General features: G+C 35.3%; 1 protein-coding gene across 27 annotated transcripts in view; it reads left to right on the top strand.

Moving 5' to 3' along the window:
* MAD2L1 (mitotic arrest deficient 2 like 1) overlaps positions 1–23,951 on the top strand; it is a 287,298-nt gene that overhangs the window by 41,536 nt on the left and 221,811 nt on the right. For 25 of the 27 annotated variants that reach the window (XM_082463041.1, XM_082463025.1, XM_082463042.1 and 22 more), the window contains one exon: positions 639–3,495. The gene's annotated coding sequence lies outside the window, so the exon portion shown is untranslated. Of the gene's footprint in view, positions 1–638; positions 15,092–20,809; positions 21,171–23,951 lie in introns of those variants that run through there. The other 2 variants (XM_082463043.1, XM_082463031.1) reach the window with 2 other exon arrangements.

The raw sequence follows: 23,951 nt of genomic DNA, 5'->3' as shown, positions 1-23,951 counted from the left end.
ATGCAGTCAGACAAACACATCACATGTTTTCTCTCCAGCTGCTTCCTTCCACAGAAATCTCTGCTTCCCACATTTCAGATATTTCCTAAGTGAATTTCACAAGTTTTTGTGTATTGGATACTTTATAAATTTTCAGATGTTATACATAAATTATATCTCAATAAAACTGGAAAAGTTCTTAAATAAAAATAAATAAATAAAATTTAATAAGAGAATATACATCTTTGCCCCAAATACCCTGTATGGGTTACCTGAAAATTATCCTAGTTTTAAGGATGTAACCATCATTACAAAAATGTTAGCTATTTAAATTTGGCCACAAATTATAATTTTAGACCACTGATTAAAAGAATTTTAAAATCTGTGCCCAAAGTACTCTTGAAAGTATCAGTTATCTCATAGAGAAAACTAGTGTGTGTGTGTGTGTGTGTGTGTGTGTGTGTGTGTGTGTGTATATATATATACACATATACATATATATACATATATATATATTTATTTATTTATTTATTTTAATCAAGTCTGAATTTTTCTCAGAATTATTCTGCATTTTTGTTAGAGCCAAGATTCACATACGAAATGTGATTTATAACTATGCCATAAAATAACACCCTGTTTTTTGCCCTTTTGCGTTACAGATTTCTTTTGTACAGTTTCTCACTGAAAACTGCCTCAAGATATTTGGAGAAGATATCATTTCCCTCCTTGAAGAGAGCTCAATGAGTTGTGATAACAGTGCTATCACTGATTACAGTGAGAAGGCTGCAGGTACTGTGAATACTTAATTAGCTTTGATGACAAAGACAGCAAGGCTGCCAGGGGTCATGGGAGGTCCTTAGACTGTGCTGTCCTGGATCCCAAAGCACATCCCAAGGGCAATGATTTCCATCTGCTCCAGGTCAGGGGAGGTTTCACACTGTTGTGAAACCAAAGAAAGGATAAGACAGGTCTGACTTCAAGAATTTGCTAGTACAGCATTAGGAGACATCAGGGTATAATACAGCATTTGAGAATTTTTTCAAACAAAACTTTAAATGGGATGCATATATATCAGATGTGCTCTGGCTGAAACTAGAGTGAGGGGCCCAGAGCACTGCCTGGTTTATTCCCCTCTCTCTCCTTTTTCTGGTCAGTGGTCCCTGAGGTACCACAGGTTCCCAGTGCCTTTGAAATAGGTTGAAGAGAACCAGCACCATTGAGAAAACAAGGACTTGACTTAATGTCAAACAACCTTTCCAGACTATAACCTCATGTGCCTCTATTTACCAACGGCATTAACTTCGGCCAGTTATTCTAGCTCAGTTTCAGTTTCTTCATCTCTAAAATGTGAATAAAAATAATGTCTAAATCTAAGGATTGTTGTAAAGATTAAATGAGATCATGGATGTAAAATAAATTTGTAAAAAAGCGATGAACAGGGCTAGTAGAAGTTCCCAAGAGACTAGAGCTAGTGCTATTTGAGCCTATCTAATCACAGCTAACTGGTAGCAGTCCATTTTATAAGGCAGCATTTAGATTCAGAACCTGAGGGCATGTATCATGAGTCCCTTCATATTTTTAACATTTCTTGGTTTTATGACATTTACCTCATTGCTTTGAGGAAATCTTTAGGAAAATCCATTTAATCAGGAATTTAGATGAGCCTAATATCTGAGAATATGCTTATCCTAAGACAACTGTTTGTTTTTTATTTCATCAGTGACAACAAAACAACCTCTTGAATCCAAGCCAGTGAGAGTGATAGTGATTTACAAAAAGGCACAACTGCAGGATGACGCCAAGGCCCCATCTAGCATGGGTCCACCCAGCTGCCTGTCTACAATTTTCTAAGTCCCTGAAGATGATAATCTCCATGATCACACTTGACCCTTCCTTTTGCTTTATTTAGCTACCTGTCTACAATTTTCTAAGTCACTGAAGATTAGAATCTCCATAGTTACACTTGACCCTTCCTTTTTCTTTATTTCCTATAATATCTCACTTGAGAACTCTTTTTACAAAACATTTGCATGATTTTGTTGAGTCTGGATTAAATCCTCAGATCCTATCCAGAAATAAATGAATTTCTTGGCAGAAGAATGAACATGAGGCACCTTAAACCAAGAAAACCACTTTAGATCACTGAATGAAAAATAAGACCTTCCAAGGGCCCAGCTCATCCCATTTGAGTTTTTCTTTTTCTTGATCCCATATATGCCTGTTTGAGAAAATCTACCCACAAAGTATCTCTTCTATCTTCTATTTCTACCATATTATACTATAGTTTTTGTATTGTATTGTACATTTTTATATTGATACAATAAAAACGGGTTAGATAACCATTTTATTTGCTTATGATTCATATTAACACTTTGGTGGAGGCTCATCTGGCAGTGTGGGTGTCAATTAAGATCACTTATGCACCTACAGTCAGTTGGCAGCTCAACTGGAGCTAACTTACGTGTCTGCTGGTTGCTGTTGGCTCTGGGTTGATCCCCATGTCTTCAACAAGCTGGCCAGCCTTCTTCATATGGTGGAAGAAGAGCTCCCAATAGCACGAGAGGATTTTCAAGAGTCAATGTAGGAGAGTACTCCACAAAAGACTACAAAGACAGTGAGTTATTCATTATTTACTGAGGGCTATTACTGTAATCTACCACACATGAAAATCATAACTCAGGACAGCATTACTACCACACACATCATTTTATTCATCAGCTTTTAACCGTCCGTTCTTTAGACCAGCACTTCCCAAGGGGTATTAGGAAGTGTGGTAGAAAATATCTTTGAAATAATAATTGATTTTTTCCTCAGATATTTCTTGCCTTTACCCTTCTCCCTGTCTTAAGCTGTCTTAAGAGACAGATCATTTCCTCAGGGAACAGAAGTTACAGAAGAATCTGAGGAAAAGAGAGCTCTTTGTTGCTTACCAGTTTTGAAAGAGAAATAATAGGAGATAAAGAAAAGCTGAAAACAACTAATTTGTCAATTGTAACTCACAGAGGAAATTCTTGCCATGTGGAAATGGTCAATACTGTTAGTTTTTCCCTCAGGATACTCAAGCATAATGTATCACTGAGAAAGTCAATTTATTAATTTTTAGAAAAGATCCTAGGAACTGATAAACTATAAAAGAACCCAGTTGTCTAATGTAGAATGAACAAAAGGCAATTGGACTCTCTGATATTGGTCTTTACCATTGCTGGTAAGATTTGTGTAATCATCAATCAACCTGCACTTAGCATGTAATTAAGGTTAAACATTTTCAAAAGTAAAGCAAGACGGGACTTCCCTGGTGGTCCAGTGGGTAAGGCTCCGTCCCACTGCAGTGGGCCCAGGTTCAATCCCTGGTGGGGGAACTAGATCCTGCATGCATGCCACAACTAAGAGTCCACATGCCTCAACTAAGCAGTCTGCATGCTGCAACTAAGAAGTCCACATGTTGCAACAAAGAGCCTGTGTGCCACAACTAAGACCCGGCGCAGCCAAAATAAATAAATAAACAATAAATTAATTAATTTAAAAAAAAAAAGTAAAGCAAAGATGCTGAGGATGAAAATCTTATTTTATTCCAGAAAGAAAGCTATTCATTCATAGGCTACCTTTATGAGAAAACTAATTCTCTTTATGGTGATTAATTACTATGATATATTGAATGGAATATATATATATATATATATACACACATATATATATATATATATATACACATATATATATATATATGTGTGTGTATATATATATATATATATATATATATATATATATATATATATATATATATATATATATATATATATATTCAATTCTTTATTCCACAAAAGCAACATGTAAGAATTTGGGGGATGGAGTATATATTTGTATAAAAAACCATCTTTTTTCAAAAAGCATTGGGCGATGCCTTTCATATTTCTCTATAATTCTTTCCATGCTAGTCAAATGAGCCAATAAGTACTCTAAAGATCTGTAGTGAATGCTGACTCTATTTTCCATTTTTATGCTTTACATGTCCATAGCATAACTGGTGCTAGGAAGAAACTGATTTCTTTTTGGCCTTGGGTCTAAATGCCAGTATTCATTTGGTCGGCTACATCTTTCCAGGGAATGAAATCATTCCTTTGTCATGCAAAAGAAACTACTAGAAAACAAAATTGTCGAAGGAGAGTTATAGTTTCCTAAAATGGAAAAAGAGAAACTACTTTGTGAGAGTGGGAGTTTTTCCAAAATGTAGAGGTATAAAACTAGTTGGAAATGTAAAATAAAACAAAACAATACTGACTTCAGGATAATGGATACTTCTGTAGATGGAAGGAAGGGAATGGGATAGAGGAAAAGTGAAAAAGAAACTTCAAGCATATGTATATTATTTTATTAAAGATTTTTAAATGCTAACATTCTGCCATAATGCTTCAATTTTTTTAAGAAATAAAATGTTAACAGGTAATTTTATTACATAAATACCCACAACATACTCATGCATACACACACATATATATACATATGTTTTTATATATAAATATATAAAACATTATTCAATGAATAAATAAGACTACAGAAATTTTTATCATTCAGCATCTTATTCTTTTCCTTAACATATGTTTTTGTGATTTCTGTAAACTGATACACGTAGGCCCAACTCACTCAGTCTAGTTGCTGTATAGTAGTATCCCATTATATGAATAATTCATTAATCAAGTATATATATGTCTATCTTGATCAAACTTTCTAGAGGCTTGCCTAGTTACTAGCCTTCAAAAGAACAGATTTTTAAAATTATCTCATTAGTGTTTTTCCCAGGTTAATAATTTGTATGTTGTTTTTATAATTTCATTGCTTCAACTTTCTTACTGTTCTTTTGACTTCTTCATCTAGCTTCTTGGATTAAATGCTAGCTCATTTATTTGTAATAAATATATTTAAGACTATTCATAACTTCTAGGTACTGCTTTAGCTACATCTCATAAATTTTTTTATTTTTATTAGTATTTTAGTTTTTCAATCATCATTCAGTTAATACATTTTATAATTTTCTTTGTGAATTATTCTTTAATCCATTCACTGTTGAGGCTTTTTATTTTTTCAGGTTTTCCAACCTGTAGGATTTTCATTACTATTTGTAATACTTAATTTCTAATTTAGTTGCAGAGTGACCAGATAATATGTGAATAATTGTGATTCTTTATGGCTGAAAGTATAAAGTAAATTTTAAACATTTAAAATGTTGAATGAATGTTTTAGAAGAATGCATATTCTCTGTTGGGTTCTCTTTTGGGTATGGAGATATATATATTTAAAATCATGCTATATGTGTTACTCAAATCCTCTCTGTACATTCTCCAAATAAATAGTTTCTAAGAGAGGTGCTAAATTCTGTCATTATTATAATAAGTTTGTCAATTTTATTTTGCAGTTCTGAGTTTTTGTAGTTTTTTTGTTTTTTGGGTGTTTTACAGTTTAAGTCTATATTTAGTATACACAAATTTATAATTTTTATACTCTTTTCAAATATTCTTTATTCATGTTAATGCTTTTGCAAATTCTAGTTTGAGTGATATTGTTATACCAGCTCTTTTTTGGTCCATATATGCCTGGCACATCTCTTTTTCTTTTTTTCTTTTTAAATTTTCTGTTTTAGGGTGGGTGTGCATGGGTGTGGCAGTGAATGTGTGTGTTCGTGTCAGTGTCTACTATAAAGAGCATACAACTGATTTTTTTTATATCCAAGCTAATAATTTGATTTTTAATTTAATCAGAGTCATGTAATCCGTTTACATTTATTGTCACTATAATGTATTCAGAGTTACACTGACCATTTTATTTCATGGTTTAGTTTCATCAGCGATTTCTCATGGCTTCATTTCTCCTCCTTTCCTAACTTTTCTTGGATTGGTAAACTGTAGATTAGTCTTTTCCCTATTGATTTTTATGTATACATATTAAAATTTCTCAGCCATTATTTCTTTGAATATGCTGCTAAAACATTCCTCTTTATCTTTTGCTAGAATTCCATTAAAATTCCATTAAACAAGGATTCTTGAGGAACACCATATCTCAACAACTTTTTCAGTCTTTTTCTTTATGCTGCATCCTGGGTACAATTCTTAGTTCTCTCTTCCAGTTTATTAAGTCTTTAACTTTATTCATTCCAGAGTTTATACTTTCAGTTTTATGACTTTTTTAATGCTGATATATTTTCTAGGGTTACTAATTGGATTTTTTCCTGTTCATATGATTTTATATATATTTTTAAATTTTTATTTATTTATTTATTTTTGGCTGCGTTGGGTCTTTGTTGCTGTGTGCAGGCTTTCTCTGGTCGCGGCGATGGGGGGCTGCTCTTCGTTGTGGTGCGCGGGCTTCTCATTGCAGTGGCTTCTCTTGTTGTACAGCACAGGCTCTAGGCGCGTGGGCTTCAGTAGTTGTGGCGCATGGACTCAGCAGTTGTGGCTCACGGGCTCTAGAGCACAGGCTCAGCAGTTGTGGGGCATGGGCTTAGTTGCTCTGTGGCATGTGGGATCTTCCTGGACCAGGGCTCGAACCCGTGTCCCCTGCATTGGCAGGCGGATTCTTAACCACTGTGCCACCAGGGAAGCCCTGATTTTATATTTTTTTAATAGAGATTATTCCTTCCTTTTCCTCTTTGATTCTGGTACCAAGAAATAGGATGCTTCTGGGGGTGGGATGAATTGGGAGATTGGGATTAACATACATACACTATTGATACTATGTATAAAATAGATAACTAATGAGAATCCATTGTATAGCACAGAGAACTCTACTCAGTGCTCTGTGGTGACCTAAATGGGAATGAAATCCAAAAAAGAGGGGATATATGTATATGTATAGCTGATTTACTTTGCTGTATAGTAGAAACTAACATAACATTGTAAAGCAACTATACGCCAATAAAAATTAAAAAAAAAAAAAAAGAAGTAGGATGCTTCTGTAACAAATACCTAAAAATGTGGAAGGAGCTTTGCAACTGGGTAGTGAGTAGAGGCTGGAGGAGTTTTTGAGATACATGCTAGGAAAAGCCTGGATTGCTGTGAAGGCAACATTGGTAGAACTATAGACATTAGAGGTGATTCTAGTAAGGGTTCAGAAAGTAAAGAAGAGAGCTTGAGAGACAGTCTGTATCTTCTTAGAGAATACATAAATAATCATGAACAGAATGTTAGTAGAAATATGGATGTTAAAGGTCATTCTGGTGAGGTCTCAGATGGAAATGAAGAACATGTTTACAGGAAACTGTAAGAAAAATAACCATGTTATAAAGGGCAAAGAACTTGGCTGATCTGGTGTTCTAGTGTCTTTTGGAAGACAGAACTTGCAAGCAGTAAAAATGAGTATTTAGTTCAGTGGCAGTGATTTCCACTACTCGGTCTTCCAGCTCACTGATCCATTCCTCTGTATCATTTAGTCTACTGTTGATTCCTTCTAGTATATTTTTCATTTCAGTTATTGTATTCTTCACCTCTGTTTGGTTTTTCTTTATATTTTCTCTTTGTTAAAAACGTCTAACTTCTCGCTCTGTGCATCCATTCATACTGTGGAAAACAGTATGGAGGTTTCTCAAAAAACTAAAAATAGAACTACCATATGACCCAGCAATTTCACTCCTAGGTATATATATGAAAAAAATAAAAACACTAACTCGAAAAGTACATGCACCTCAATGTTCATAGCAGCATTAATTACAATTGCCAAGACATGGAAGCAACCTAAGTGTCCATCGACAGATGAATGGAATGGACATACATACAATGGAATACTACTCAGCCATAAAAAAGAATGAAATTTTGTCATTTGCAGCAACATGGATGGACCTGGGGGGCATTATACTAAGTGAAGTAAGTCAGACAAAGACAAATACTGCATGATATCACTTATACGTGGAATCTAAAAAATACAACAGACTAGTGAATAAAACAAAAAAGCAGCAGACTCACAGATATAGAGAACAAACTAGTGGTTACAAGTGGGGAGAGAGGGGGGAGGGGCATGATAGGGATAGGGAATTAATAGGTACAAGCTATTAGGTATAAAATAAGCTACAAGAATATACTGTACAACATGGGAAATATAGCAAATATTTTATAATAACTATAAATGGAATATAACCTTTACAAATTGTGAATCATTATTATTATACACCTGTAACTTATATAATATTATATAGCAACTACACTTCAATTAAAAAATAAAATTTAAAAAAATGGGTCTTTAGCTGAGGAGATTGCTGAGCAAAACTGTTAAAGGAGCAGCATGGTTTCTCCTGACTGCTTATAGTAAAATGAAAGAAGAGGGAGATGAACTGAAGAAGGAATTGTTAAGCAAAAAGGAACCAGAACTTGAAGACTTAGAATATTCTCAGTCTACCCGTTTTACAAAATATGAGAAAGCTTGTTCTGAAGAAAACACTGAGGGTATGGCTAAACAACTATTTGAAAGGAAGATTAGCAGGGATTAGAATCACAATTTCATTCGCCTACCTCAGCAAAAACCAGGAATAGAGATGGGATTTTACTAGCAGAAACACTGCCAGTTAAGGAGACTGAGACAGGATGAAATGAAAGAAGGCTGTCAAACTTCTTAGATTCTACAAGATGGGACCATAGAACTTAGATTCTACAAGATGGGACCATAGAGCTATTTGGTTGCAAATGTACACTATTCTTTAAGAAAAGGGAAGAATGACTCCAAAGGCCATTCAGAGATCATCAGGGCTGTCTCTACAGCTTCAAAGAGTGGCACCATCACCTTGGTTTCAACAGGCCATACAGCCTCCAACTGAAGCCTTGGAGATGAGACCCCTACCTGGCAGAGCCACAGGACTGCCACCCCAGTGGGTCCAGAAGGTGGGGCATGGAGCCAAAGAGGATTATCCCCAAGCCTTAAAACCTAATGGAATTTGCCTTGCTAGGTTTTGGATTTGCTTGGGACCTGTCACCCCATCCTTCTTTCTTATTTCTTTCTTTTGGAGTGGGAATGTCTATGCCTTCCCACCACTGTATTTCAAAAGCACATAAATTGTCTGGTATCACAGTTTCACAGCTGGAGAGGAATTTTTGTTTCAGGATGAACTGCACCTTGAGTCTCATCCATATCTGATTTAGATGATATTTAGATCAGACTTTGTACTTAAGACTTAGAGTTGATGCTAGAATGAGTTAATAAGGCTTTTGGGGCTGTTGGGACAGAATGAATGTATTTTGCACATGATAAAGACATGAATTTGGAGCAGCTAGAGGCATATTGCCTTGAACTGAACTGTGTCCCCTCCCCAATTTTATATGTTGAAACCCTAATCCCCCATGTGACTGTATTGGAGATAGAGCCTTTAAGAAGATGATTAAGGTTAAATGAAGTCAGAAGGGTGGTAATCTGATATATTGGAACTGGTGTCCCTATAAAGGAGGAAGAGACATCAGATTCTCTATCTCTGACATGTGAGGACAAAGTGAGAAGGTAGCCCTCTGCAAGCTAGAGAGAGCCCTCACCTGTCAGGACCTTGATCTTGGACTTCCCAGCCTCCAGAACTGTGAGAAAATAAATTTCTGTTGTTTAAGCCATCCAGTCTACGGTATTACATTATGGCAGCCTGAGCAGACTAAGACAGGATTTTAAACAGACTTAAAGTCATTTTAAGACTGCTTAACTTTTTTCATTTTTATCTGGAATGAATTCATCTTCTACTGGTTATTTTTTTACTGTCTTCATATCTCTCATATATTTTATTTTAGTTTGATGGCTCACCTTGAATAAAATTTTTTAAAGCTCTTTCTCTGCCCTTGCCATTCTCATTTAACGTTCTTCAGCTGCCCACTATCTAGCTTCCTGAAGCTACTAGCCTAAAGAAAGATTTTTTTATATCAGTAGCACAGAGCTTCATCAGCATGAATATTGGGAATATCAGAGTCAGTCCCATTGCTTCAAGGCTAAGTCTACTTCCTGTTTTATAAATGGTTCCCTAGGCAGTTTTTCGGTGTTTTTGGCCTACTTTATGTATAACAACTTAGGATTTTCTGGTCTCTAGTTAGTAGATCAGAGCTATATACTAGGTAGTCACAGCTCCTGGATTGCACACTTGCATCATTATATGATTGTATTAATCATGTCTTATTTTTTGTATTCTGATGCTTTGACATCTGAGACTTTGCTAGCTTGAAAGAACTGCCCTTCCCAGTGTTAGCCAGTTCTTAGAGATAATAAACAACTCTCCCTTGTGTGCACCTTTCAAATGTAAACCAAACAATCCAGAACCCTTATCCCCAACCACCTCCTTTTTTGGTCTCTTACACTCCAGGCCAATATCCCCTTGTCTCAATCACTCCAAAGGTTATGTAGTAGACAACGAAGCCCTGTGTCCCCAGAGACTGCTGAAATTATTCAAACTAGCCAATCCTAAACCTGCTTACACTGCCTCACCTTCCCATGGAAACCACAGTAAAGACTCTTCCCCATGACTGCCCCCACGCCTTCTGCCTCCTGACCAACTGTGGTGCTTCCCCGTGTGGCCCCCCTGCAGGGTGTACTGTGCCTCCTGTTTCTAGGGATCTGTGAGAGTTCTCGCTTCATAAAACACTCATTTCCAAGTTTGCGAGTCTTACCATACTTGATTAAAATAAATCCCAAGTACCATCAAAACTATGGTGTACTACTTGAATGACAGAAAAATAAAGTAACGTGTGGTAGTGGAAAACATGTGTCTCTGTACTTGGTTAACTCTAGTCCACTGAGCACCATAACTGTAAAGTTTTGGAGGTTTGGTAATGTGTGCTTTTATAACATTGTGAACCCGGTAGTTCAAATCAATATTGGATTATTACTTTAAAAATGTAATTGCATTAATAATACATAGTTTAAATATGAGGCCTAGAGGAGAAAATAGCACAAAGTACTTTTCTAATTGAAAAAAAATTTGCTCTCCCATTACCTCCTGAATCAAATAAAGCTTCCTTATTTTACACTTAATTTTAAACACCCAAAATGTGTTGGGGAAAGTTCTAATGCTGGATGTTCAAAGATGATCCAGTACTTCAGGTGCCCTGCCCACAATAATGCTTCTCAATCTATCCAAATTTATTTCAACTACTCATCACACAGGCTCTTCATTCCACACTGGTTAGTCTCCCAGTATCAATTTCAGTCATTCCTGCTCCAGCACTTGTGCTCACGCTGTCACCACTCCTAGATGGTTCCCTTCTTGTCCTCTTCCCTAGTCCAAATTCAACATATCCCGTGTCGGCTTCCCAGTGAAGGCTGTCTTGATTTGTTCAGTCACACTGTCATTTACTCTTCCAATTTTCTATAGCCCTATAATCGTTTTCACATAATTTTTGTGAAATGTAGTCTTTAAGGCAAGCACTTTTTTTTTATTTAAAAATTTCTGAAATTGAAGTACTTCTCTATGTATATATGTGTTTTTGGTATTTTTCCCCAGTGATTCTCTATCCCCAACCAAATATATTTAAATGAATAACACGTATAATCCATGGGTTCTAGAAATTGAGAAAACAGGAAATACTGACTTCTCAGTGGTTCTCAGGTGGTCCTCCACAGCACCTCCTGGAGCCACCAGGAGCAGGGCTGAAGCAGTGGGAAACTGAGGTAAACCAGTGGAGCCCTGCTCTGGTCTCTCCTACAACCTTAAACGAGCACCTCAACTTATTCTTTTTTTTTTTGGTAATGTTTGCTTTATTATTTTATTTATGCATCTGAACAAAAAGTTTTGTGAACCTGAAAATATTTATGTAAATGCTTAGTATTTTTAGCTTTGTCTCTCTCATGAGAGTCCAGGCTTCTGCACCCAAAGGGCCTGGCACAGTTACGGCTAGATAATTGGGTCAGCTTGCTCCTGACTGGTTCGTGTGCAACGTGCAGACTGCACCCACAGTGATCATTTCTCTTAATCTTTTCAAACAACTCTATGCCAGTCTCCTAAATGTTAGTTCCTTTCTGTGTTCTCTCATTTTCTTAAAAAATGGTGTCTTGGGCCTCCCAGAATGAACATGAATTATAGCTCCATTATGTCTTTATAGATAGAAAGCTTAGCTTTCTTGCCAAAGCACACAAATGGATTTTAAGGAGATCTGTAAATGGCTATAATTTAAGATCAGGGGGTATTATCCTTGAGATAAGATTAGAATTTGGCAGGAAAAAACTACAACTTTTATTTAGAAACTTGGCATCTTGAACATAGAATTTTAGTGCGGCAGAATTTCAAGTTAGACACTTGCTTGGGATGCAAGAAGTAAAGGTTGGAATACTAGGAGTAGATGGAATTTTAAAAGACTAGGTAGTGAGTGAATTTACACCTTCAACTGTTGTCTACTTTTCCCCCTTTATTTTGTTGTACTGAAATTTGTTTATTTATTTGTTTGTTTATTTCAGGCAGAGAGAGAGAAAGCGTACACAGGCACTTTATTGTAAGAAACTAGCTTACACATTCATGAGGGCTGGCAAGTCTAAAATCTGTAGGGCAAGCTGACAGCCTAGAAATTCATGTAAGAGTTAATGTCACAGTCTTGAGTCCAAATTCTGAAAAATGGTCAGGCAGGTGAGAAACTCAGGCAGGGTTTCTACATTGGAGTCTTGAGTCTGAATTCCTACTTCTTTGGAATCTAGACTAATTGACCAAACTACTGTTCACCATAGCCTAGTCAAGTTGACATACAAATTTAACCTTCACAGTGTCTTGTTACCTGTTAGGCTCTGTTTTCTGAAATCTTTTCCTCAGTCTGCTCTACTCAGTTCCACCTGACTCTACAAAGTAAAATGCAACTTAATTTTAGCCTTTTAAGGGTCTCCAATTTGCTACAGACCTGAAATCCCTGAACTAATCTGGATTTCAGAGAGCTTCTGGATGATACAGCTACACAGACCAAATCCCCAGTAGCACTGTGTGTCAGAGGCTTTCCTGGCTGGTAGGTTTGGTGGAAGAGAAAATGGAGAGAGAAATGGACTATGTGAGGCAGGTTGACCCCCAAATTTTAATACAGACTTGTCACGGAATCAGTATTATTATGGATGGTATATCATTTACGTCGTTATTGCTGTAAGTAAATTTTCATGAAGCCTTTGAAGCAGTCCATTGGCGAGGTACATACGTCAAGAATGTGGGTAAGGGTGGGTCTGAACTGCTCTTTCATCCTTTGTTTGGAATCTCAGTGGTCATCTCCATGGATTTGTTTAGAGCAGAACTGAGCTCTCAAAATGACATAATTCAAGCTCCCAAAATGACATCTGTCCAAATGAACACAAGCGGCTGCATAAAATGAGCACTAGAAAATGAGGTTAACCATTGTAGTAATGCTTTATGAGCTCTTGCATGCTGCTTAAGTTTTTCTTCCAGTGTCATGGTAACAATAAAACTTACTTGTAAAGTTCATGTCTGTTTAAAAAGCAGCACGTATGCATTTCCACATTTGATTCTCCTTCCAGATAACACTACAGACAAAATGCTGCTGTTCTACAGATATGTAACTGGAGACTCAGAATTCAGATTTCACTTGCTGAAGGACAAATAGTAAATACTGGCGTCAGAACTAGATCACAGCTTTTTCCACTACATCATCTAGTCTGTTAAACATTCTTAATTCCTGTCCTGGGTAATAAAAATGATTATGCTTCTAAAGTAAGTTATGGACAAGCAGCACTGAGCTGCTTGTTTTAGAGGTAGGGGTTCTGACAAATTAAAACAAACAAACAAACAAACAGAAAAACCTGTGGCATTACTTTGAAAGTCTCTTATTGTGAATTGCCAGAGAAAAAATAAAATTTCCATGAATCTCACTGATTTAAAACGTAACATTAAAAAAATGGAAGAAAGAAATGATGTTTTTCAGTTATGGTAATAAAGGAAGCAATTTTCTTTTGTGCCTGGTAATTACATTGAAAACATAACTGCAAGTCAAATTTAGCTGGATCTTTGACGAAGTAGGGCACGTAAGAGACTCATTTATGGATTCTGAGGATCAGCTTGATCTTTCCTCCTTTCACAGGTATCAAAAGAGTTCTTGTTACTTGAGAAGGAAAAGCTAGATTCAACAATGGCTGAGATGAAAGACACCAGGAGCAGAGTAGCTGCCTTTTCAATATTTCCTAATTGGGTATCCTGTCTCCAACTAGATAATCTTTTAATTGATTCTTCAAAATCTTAATTCCAATAATTAAGCCAGTCAGACACTAGAAAGATGTTAACAGAGTCCAGAGCAATACAACTCAAAGCCGTTGCAAATGACAAAAGTGGAAAAGTGATAAAGGAATTGGAAGAGAAAAAATTTATTTTCTTAGCCTTCCAAAGTTAATCTGCAATGCCTCAAATTTATCTTTCACAGGACAAATAATATGTATTTGAAATCTCAGAACTTGTTTCTCTTTATCTGTATAAATCCATCCTGTGTTTTACATACAAAATCTAATTATTACATCTTGGTTTTCCATTCTATCATCATTAGCACCCTGATGTAGAGCACTGCGCCACTCAGGGAATCTGCTGATTGCTGAATTCAGCAGTAAACTACCACTTCTGTATAGTCTATAAAATGTAAGGCCAGACACTATCAAACTCTTAGAGGAAAACATAGGCAGAATACTCTATGACATAAATCACAGCAAGATCCTTTTTGACCCACCTCCTAGAGAAATGGAAATAAAAACACAAATAAACAAATGGGACCTAATGAAACTTAAAAGCTTTTGCACAACAAAGGAAACCATAAACAAGATGAGAAGACAACCCTCAGAATGGGAGAAAATATTTGCAAATGAAGCAACTGACAAAGGATTAATCTCCAAAATTTACAAGCAGCTCATGCACCTCTATGTCAAAAAAACAAACAACCCAATCCAAAAATGGGCAGAAGACCTAAATAGACATTTCTCCAAAGAAGATATACAGATTGCCAACAAACACATGAAAGAATGCTCAACATCATTAATCATTAGAGAAATGCAAATCAAAACTACAATGAGATATCATCTCACACCGGTCAGAATGGCCATCATCAAAAAATCTACAAACAATAAATTCTGGAGAGGGTGTGGAGAAAAGGGAACCCTCTTGCACTGTTGGTGGGAATGTAAACTGATACAGCCACTATGGAGAACAGTAGGGAGGTTCTTTAAAAAACTAAAAATAGAACTACCATATGACCCAGCAATCCCACTATGGGCATATACCCTGAGAAAACCATAATTCAAAAAGAGTCATGTACCAAAATGTTCATTGCAGCTCTATTTACAATAGCCAGGACATGGAAGCAACCTACATGTCCATCAACAGATGAATGGATAAAGAAGATGTGGCACATATATACAATGGAATATTACTCAGCCATAAAAAGAAACAAAATTGAGTTATTTGTAGTGAGGTGGATGGACCTAGAATCTGTCATACAGAGTGAAGTAAGTCAGAAAAAGAAAAACAAATACCATATGCTAACACATATATGTGGAATCTAAAAAAAAAAAAAAAAAAAGTTCATGAAGAACCTAGGGGCAAGATGGGAATAAAGACACAGACCTACTAGAGAATGGAATTGAGGATACGGGGGAGGGGGAAGGGTAAGCTGGGACAAAGTGAGAGAGTTGCATGGACATATATACACTACCAAACATAAAATAGCTAGCTAGTGGGAAGCAGCCGCATAGCACAGGGAGATCAACTCGGTGCTTTGTGACCATCTAGAGGGGTGAGATAGGGAGGGTGGGAGGGAGGGAGACGCAAGAGGGAAGACATATGGGGACATACGTATGTGTATAACTGATTCACTTTGTTATAAAGCAGAAACTAACACACCATTGTAAAGCAATTATATTCCAATAAAGATGTTTAAAAAAAACAACAACAAAAAAACCCCATTAAAATAAATAAATAAATAAATAAAAGGTTCATTTAGTTCAGTTTAAGATGGTGGTTCACTATTTTTTATATTATAAAAAAATATTCGAAATTTTTCCAAAAAATATGTCTCTTGAGAAATTACCTAGGGAAATTAATCTATGTAGGAATATAACATGGATAATTCGAACAAAAATACCTAAAATTTTCCCCAAAGTATATTAAGGGGCTTGAATTATGTGAAAAATGTTCTTAACTTTCTTGAAAACAATCAAACCCATGAAGCATAATAAAATAAGTTCTGGAGTGTTGTTTTTTTTTTTTTAAACACAACCATGACAAAAGTAGGCGATAAAGCCCCAAATGCGTTTAATTTGCATAACATGATCAATTAAATGTCCCCTGTTTCTAAAAGAAGATCATGTGTTCTATGAAAAGTAACTTAAAACAGATCTTAGAGCAGTACAGAAACTTATAATTTGGCCCATGTATTTAATTATGTTTTAAACTGCAATTGTTACTTATTCTGTTGACAGGCAAATTCTCAATAGTTCACCTTTTTCCACATATATTAAATACCAACCATATAATGGTGAGAGTCAGGAAGGAAATTAGCATTCATGTTGCCTTGTTTTATTTACTTCAAAGCTTTAGTCACCGCCTGAAATGACCTTGAGTTGTTCGTGGTTGATTTTCCCTTACTAGAATTAAGTTCCATGAAAGCAGAGCTCTTCTCTGTCATGTGCTCTTTCAGGTCCTGAAGCACCAAAGCAGCGTGCTTGGCACATAGTAGGTGTTCACGTTTTTTTCAGTAAATTCCAGGCACAAGACTAGACACATTGTGAATATTACATCATATATTCTCAGAGTGATCTTGAAATGCAATTATTATTATCCCTCTTTTACAGTAAGAAATCAAGGTTTAAACGAATTAAGGAACTTGTCAAAAATCAAGCGATTAAAGAGAGGGGATTTGAACTTAGGGCGGATGCACATTCTGTTTGTGGGCCATGTTATAAGGCGTGTTTCCCAAAGCGGACCATGACTGGAAGCAAGATGATTATGGGAACTTTAAAAAGTGACATTAAGTAACATAGCATTAGCTCGAAAGAAAGTTACTCCTTTAAAAACTTCCTTCTGATTAACTTTATTACATCAAAGATAAAGTCTCAGATTGGTGTCAGTGTGTATTTAATGCTTCTCTAATAATTGCTACTCTCTCTCTCCTTATTTCAGTTAAGGATAGGTAAGAAAATAAAGCCAAAGTTTTGTTTCCAGTGTATCATTTTTATCTATATAATTATCATATAGATGATTATATTTATAAACTATATAAATATGATCTATTTATAAAGGAACTATGTGACTATTGCAAAAGGGAAACCAGAATCACTTGCCTTATTCTGGTTTCCCATTTGCAATAGTTATATAGTTCCATCATAAATAAATTTTAGGTAAAAGTCTTGAATTTGTTTAAAGAAAATATTAATTAGCTAACAGTACAGATGACATATTTGGCAAAAACTGTGGAGGTGCTACACAACGTTTAGTTTCGAAAACCCTACTGTGAAGCAATTTATAGGCCCTGGAATAGAAGCAAGCAATAAAGGCACTGCTGTGATAGGGAAACGCAGACATGGAACATAATTAACCCCAAACTACTGTAAAAGTGGCGTACTTGAGGTACAAAAGTTAAAGACTACTAACTCTCAGCCTGACTGGGGAAAAATGCCGCTGTGATACAAATGCTGAGACTACAGTTAAGTTATAGTTCCTGGCTAATTGTGCCTAAAATATAGTGGGGGAGATATTCAATAATCGGAATACAAGTTAGGAAACAAAAAATGCCCAAAGGAAAAAAAAATACATGTGATGTGAGAACTCATAGTTCTACAAAGTATTAATTACACCCGTTATCATTAAATTTGTTAACTGTGAGGCACCCTTTTCTATAATTGCAAGAAAAGCCTCGAAGGGTTTGGCAAAGAAGACCTGCTAAATTGCCAGCCATTTAAAAACAATCAAATTCATAACCCCAGTAAAGCTTACACATCTTTAATATGGCACAAAGTTAGCGCTTCACTAAGGTCGGGTACTGCCTGAGAAACTGTCATCTCTTAGTATACTTTAGGGTAAACTCTTAACAATGAAGGGACTGGTTTTCCTCTTAAATTCTTTATGCTGACATCTGTTTATAGGGAGTATCAGAATAAATTCACATGGTCCAAAAGCTTGGGCTTTCTCTGAGGCCACTTCAGTAAACTGGAATATAGTGCTTATCTCTTTAAGTTATTTGGAATAAGTGAAATAAAGGCAAGAGAATGTGAGATATCTAGCACATAGTAAGCCCTCAGTTACCATTAGCAACTATTAGCCTGCATTATGAAGCACAATGTTCTCTTCTCTGGGCTTTTCCAGAGACCTCCAGTAACATGATCCTTTTAACCTTTCTTGGACTGGTACCTACTCTAGTGCTTCAGGCCAGCTCGCCCTAGGCACGCACCTCACTCTGTGACTCAAGCCCATTTCCCTCTGCTAGTGCCACCAAATAGAAAGGCTGTCTTAACACTCAAACAGGGACTTTCTGATTTCTCCAAACTGTGAGCTGTGACTTTTCATCATATCCTTTGTAGTCTGGAACATCCCTCTTTTTTGTCATTTTCTTCTTCAGCTAGATCTACTGGCTAAGGGTAACATTTAATACAATGCTTCTCAATCTTTTTATAGCCACTAAGTGTAGCTCTCTGGAAACTTTTGCCTCTGACAAACATTATGTCAGACATTTTCCCAAACAGAATATAAAGAAAATGTTGAACTCAGCCTGTTCTATTTTTGCATAACTTTTCCTTTATAGCCAAGTGCTAGGATAAAGAGGATGCATAATTTCAGTGAGATTTTTAAAAAAGGTATCCCCTTAGACTCATTCACCTGTGTTTAAAACAAAATGTTTTAATTCTTTGGAACATCTATTTGGAAGAAGGATCATTCCTGAATTTTATATTTTCACCCATGTATACTGATTGTGAAGTAAGCCCCTACTGCTCTGTTCTGTACCCTCCCAGGATGACCACAGTTGACTGATTCAACAGTCAGTTGGATCCCTGAGAGCCAACTGGAGCCAAGACACCACAGAACTCTTACTTCTGACATCCCTGGAGTTACCCTGGTTTTTACTGTTCCTAAGGCTTGATTGTTCAAATTTCCTTGCTTTCTCAACATATCTGAATATCGTCCTTGTAAATTTCCTCTTTCAACTTAAGCAAGCAGAAATGGATATCTGTTGCATATAACCTAAAGAATCCTAGTTTATGATTTAAATTTAAAAAGTTAAAGATATTAAGCTTGTCAGTATACAGGATGAGAAAGATAGTACATTTTTCTTTCACTATAAAACCCATGCTACTTGTTTCAACAGGCAGAGTTAACTACCTATAAAAATACCAGTAAAGAGAAACACTCTGATTCAGTGAATTTCTCAAAGTAACAGGGTATTTTTTTAAATGCACATAGCATTTCAGATTTCCTCATTTTACTCTCATCAAAATTATCTTATTAAAATGACCTAAATCTTTTTAATTAAAATGATAGGAGTTTCTTGTGATATTCAAGCAGTTAGTAGTATACGTTAACCATAAAATTTAAAGTAGTGATATGATGTACTTCTGCAAATAGGTATCATTTCTTATAGCAACAGATTTTAAGCAATTTGATGTACTAAGAAGTCACAGTAACTATCTTACTTCTTTTTATAACGTATACGTTATGAAATTTGGCCCCACTATACTTTCTCAGTTTCTTCTTTGACTACTACACATATCCTTCCAACATACAGTTTCTTATCTCTGCATCTTTAATGCTGTTGAGGCTATCTAAAATTCTATCTCCATGAAAGAAATTAAAGAAGATACAAACAGATGGAGAGATATACCATGCTCTTGGATTGGAAGAATCAACATTGTGAAAATGACTCTACTACCCAAAGCAATCTACAGATTCAATGCAATCCCTATCAAACTACCACTGGCATTTTTCACAGAACTAGAACAAAAAATTTCACAATTTGTATGGAAACACAAAAGACCCCGAATAGCCAAAGCAATCTTGAGAACGAAAAATGGAGCTGGGGGAATCAGGCTCCCTGACTTCAGACTATATTACAAAGCTACAGTAATCAAGACAGTTTGGTACTGGCACAAAAACAGAAACATAGATCAATGGAACAGGATAGAAAGCCCAGAGATAAACCCATGCACATATGGTCACCTTATCTTTGATAAAGGAAGCAAGCATATACAGTGGAGAAAAGACAGCCTCTTCAATAAGTGGTGCTGGGAAAACTAGACAGGTACATATAAAAGTATGAAATTAGAACACTCCCTAACACCATACACAAAAATAAACTCAGAATGGATTAAAGACCTAAATGTAAGGCCAGACACTATAAAACTCTTAGAAGAAAACATAGGCAGAACACTCTATGACATATATCACAGCAAGATCCTTTTTGACCCACCTCCTAGAGAAATGGAAATAAAAACACAAATAAACAAAGGGGACCTAATGAAACTTAAAAGCTTTTGCACAGCAAAGGAAACCATAAACAAGATGAAAAGACAATCCTCAGAATGGGAGAAAATATTTGCAAATGAAGCAACTGACAAGGATTAATCTCCAAAATTTACAAGCAGCTCATGCACCTCTATGTCAAAAAAACAAACAACACAATCCAAAAATGGGCAGAAGACTGAAATAGACATTTCTCCAAAGAAGATATACAGATTGCCAACAAACACATGAAAGAATGAACATCACTAATCATTAGAGAAATGCAAATCAAAACTACAGTGAGGTATCACCTCACACCAGTCACAATGGCCATCATCAAAAAATCTACAAACAATAAATGCTGGAGAGGGTGTGGAGAAAAGGGAACCCTCTTGCACTGTTGGCGGGAATGTAAATTGATACAGCCACTATGGAGAACAGTATGGAGGTTCCTTAAAAAACTAAAAATAGAACTACCATACGACCCAGCAATCCCACTACTGGGCATATACCCTGAGAAAACCATAATTCAAAAAGAGTCATGTACCAAAATGTTCATTGCAGCTCTATTTACAATAGCCAGGACGTGGAAGAAACCTAAGTGTCCATTGACAGATGAATGGATAAAGAAGATGTGGCACATATATACAATGGAATATTACTCAGCCATACAAAGAAAAGAAATTGAGTTATTTGTAGTGAGGTGGATGGACCTAGAGACTGTCATACAGAGTGAAGTAAGTCAGAAAGAGAAAAACAAATACCGTATGCTAACACATATATATGGAATCTAAAAAAAATGGTTCTGAAGAACCTAGGGGCAGGACAGGAATAAAGATGCAGACGTAGGGAATGGACTTGAGGACACAGGGAGGGGGAAGGGTAAGCTACGATGAAGTGAGAGTGTGACATGGACTTATATATACACTACCAAATGTAAAATAGATAGCAGGAAGCAGCCGCATAGCACAGGGAGATCAGCTCGGTGCTCTGTGACCACCTAGAGGGGTGGGATAGGGAGGGTGGGAGGGAGATGCAAGAGGGAGGAGATATGGGGATATATGTATATGTATAGCTGATTCACTTTGTTATAAAGCAGAAACTAACACACCATTGTAAAGCAATTATACTCCAATAAAGATGTTAAAAAAATAAAATAAAATAAAATAAAATAAAATAAAATAAAATAAAATAAAATAAAATAAAATAAAATAAAATAAAATAAAAAAATAAAATTCTATCTCCACATCTCTCCCAAGCTAATTTGCAAGGAAAACTCATACTCATCCTGCAAGGCCCTATTTAAATATCAGTACCTCTGGGAAGTACTCTTCATGTACCTTCTGTCTACATCTCTTTAAGCAGAATCAATCTTTACTTCTAATTTATTTTTCACCATATCATTTTGTAAATACCTCTAGTACTTCCATGATCTTCTCTATTAGTAATTTCATGTCTGTCACCTGACATTATCCATGAATCCCTTTATGGCAAGGACTATGCCCTGTTCATATTCATGTCTTTCTAGCAAGTCCTCATCTGAACCTTTCAGTTCAGAAAAATGTGAGGAAAATTTGAGTAATGATTTTGAGAATTATTAGAATGTTCTTAAACACAGGACTGGGACTTTTTATGGTTTGGATATATTTTTTCAATTTACGAATTTATTAAAGTTTGCTTAGAGTTTTTCAAAATGGTTTTACCAATTTCTATTCCTAGCAACAACATATGAGACTTCCAGTTGTTCCATACCTTACCAGTACTTAGTGTATTCACATTATAGTTATGTATTTATACAAACACAGACACACACACACACACACACACACTGCTTGATTTGGTTTGACACTGAGCATTTTTGTTTCTAATGTTTTAAGTGAAATTAGCTTGTATTAATTATTTCTGTTCTTAATTTGATCATTTCCCTCATTCTATTTTTTTTGTGTACACTCCTGCTTTTTCCTAGTGTCTTATATTGGAAACTTAGGTTCATACAGGTTTAATACTTTATACATGTATATATATGTATGTATGCATATATATAAATATTTATATATTAGACATAACTAGATATATCTAATATAAGCATAGTAATATCTTATTAATATTATTGTAATATTAATAGTACTAACATTATTTTATTATTAATGGTATTATCAATATTGTATTATATTATACATTAAAATATCTACTTTTAACTGTATAAAATATACCTAATATATTGATATGTAATATAATTAATATTGGCTATATTAATACTGGGCAAAATACATCTTAAGGAAGTTTTTTCTGAATAAAGAAGTTTAAGATTTAATGCTATCTAATATATATATATTAGATTATATATAATAAGTATATAATATATAACATAAAATGTATAATATATATTAGGCATATCTATATTATATATAGATCTAATATATAGATATATATCACTAGATCTTATAGTTCTTTATTCAAAAAAAATTCTAACTTAAGATATATTTTGTCCAATACTACATAGCCACATAAGCTCCCTTTTCATTGGTAATGGCCTGATACCACTATTTTCTCTTTACTTTAGACTTTGTGTCATTATGTTTTAGGTATCTCTTTTTAAACGGAATGTAATAAGATTCCTAAAATCCAATCTCATAGACCTTGATGGTCTTTGTCTTTAACCGAAAAGTTCATTCTATTTAAGGTATTGAAAACACTGACATATTAGGATTTTTTTTCTAGATCTTATTTTGTAATTTCAGTGTATGATACTTTTTGCTCTTTTCTTTCCATCCCATTACTACATTCTATTAGACTGAGCAAGTTTACTGATTTTCCTTTTCCCCTTTTCTGCTTTTAAATTTATACATTCTTTTTTCTATATTGCTGGATTTTAGGGAGGATTGTCATTACTATAAATTATAATATCCAAAGGTATGTAAATTAGTTCAGGCCCCATCCCAAAACACAGCCATACTCTGGGTACCCTATCTAGTAGGAATGACAGGTCAACAGGAACCTCTGAGCAGAGGTAATTTAGAGTAGAGCTGCTGGTATTACTGGGTTCAAGATTTTACTTTTGTTTCTGATTTTTGGCAAAGTTTTGATTCTAATTTGTGCACAACCAATAATATTCCCCTTGGGGGGCAACAAAGACTTAAGATCCTGTTTTATGGTCTGAACATGTGATGAGCTCAGTCAGTGAGAGATATCAAAGAGTGGGTTTTTTCTCATCTTTTTTGTTTGTCTTTTTGTTCAGGGATATGTCTCAATTCTATTGGAAAGAAGAACAATTTGCAATATTAACAACTGTGATACAGTGTTTCTGTGCTTACCTTTGACCTGTTACTAAAGGTTTAGAACTACAGATATAAGCTCTTTTATATCTATAATTGAGAACAGTCTTTATCTCTCAATATAAGCATGAACTATTTTCCTACCTGAAGACATTAACAAATAAATTAATTTTTGTAAATAAAAGATCTTTTAAAATAAAAATCAATTCTGATTGGTTTATAGAAAATTTAAGTGTTTACATAAATATAATAATCCTAGAATTCCCACATATAAAGGAACTGACTTCTAATACTTTAGTTGTGCTAAT

Source organism: Balaenoptera physalus (genome assembly GCF_965194825.1).
Source record: "Balaenoptera physalus genome assembly, chromosome: 5".
In the NCBI taxonomy this organism is placed as follows: Eukaryota; Metazoa; Chordata; class Mammalia; order Artiodactyla; family Balaenopteridae; genus Balaenoptera; species Balaenoptera physalus.
This window is presented reverse-complemented; position numbering and strand designations above follow the sequence as displayed.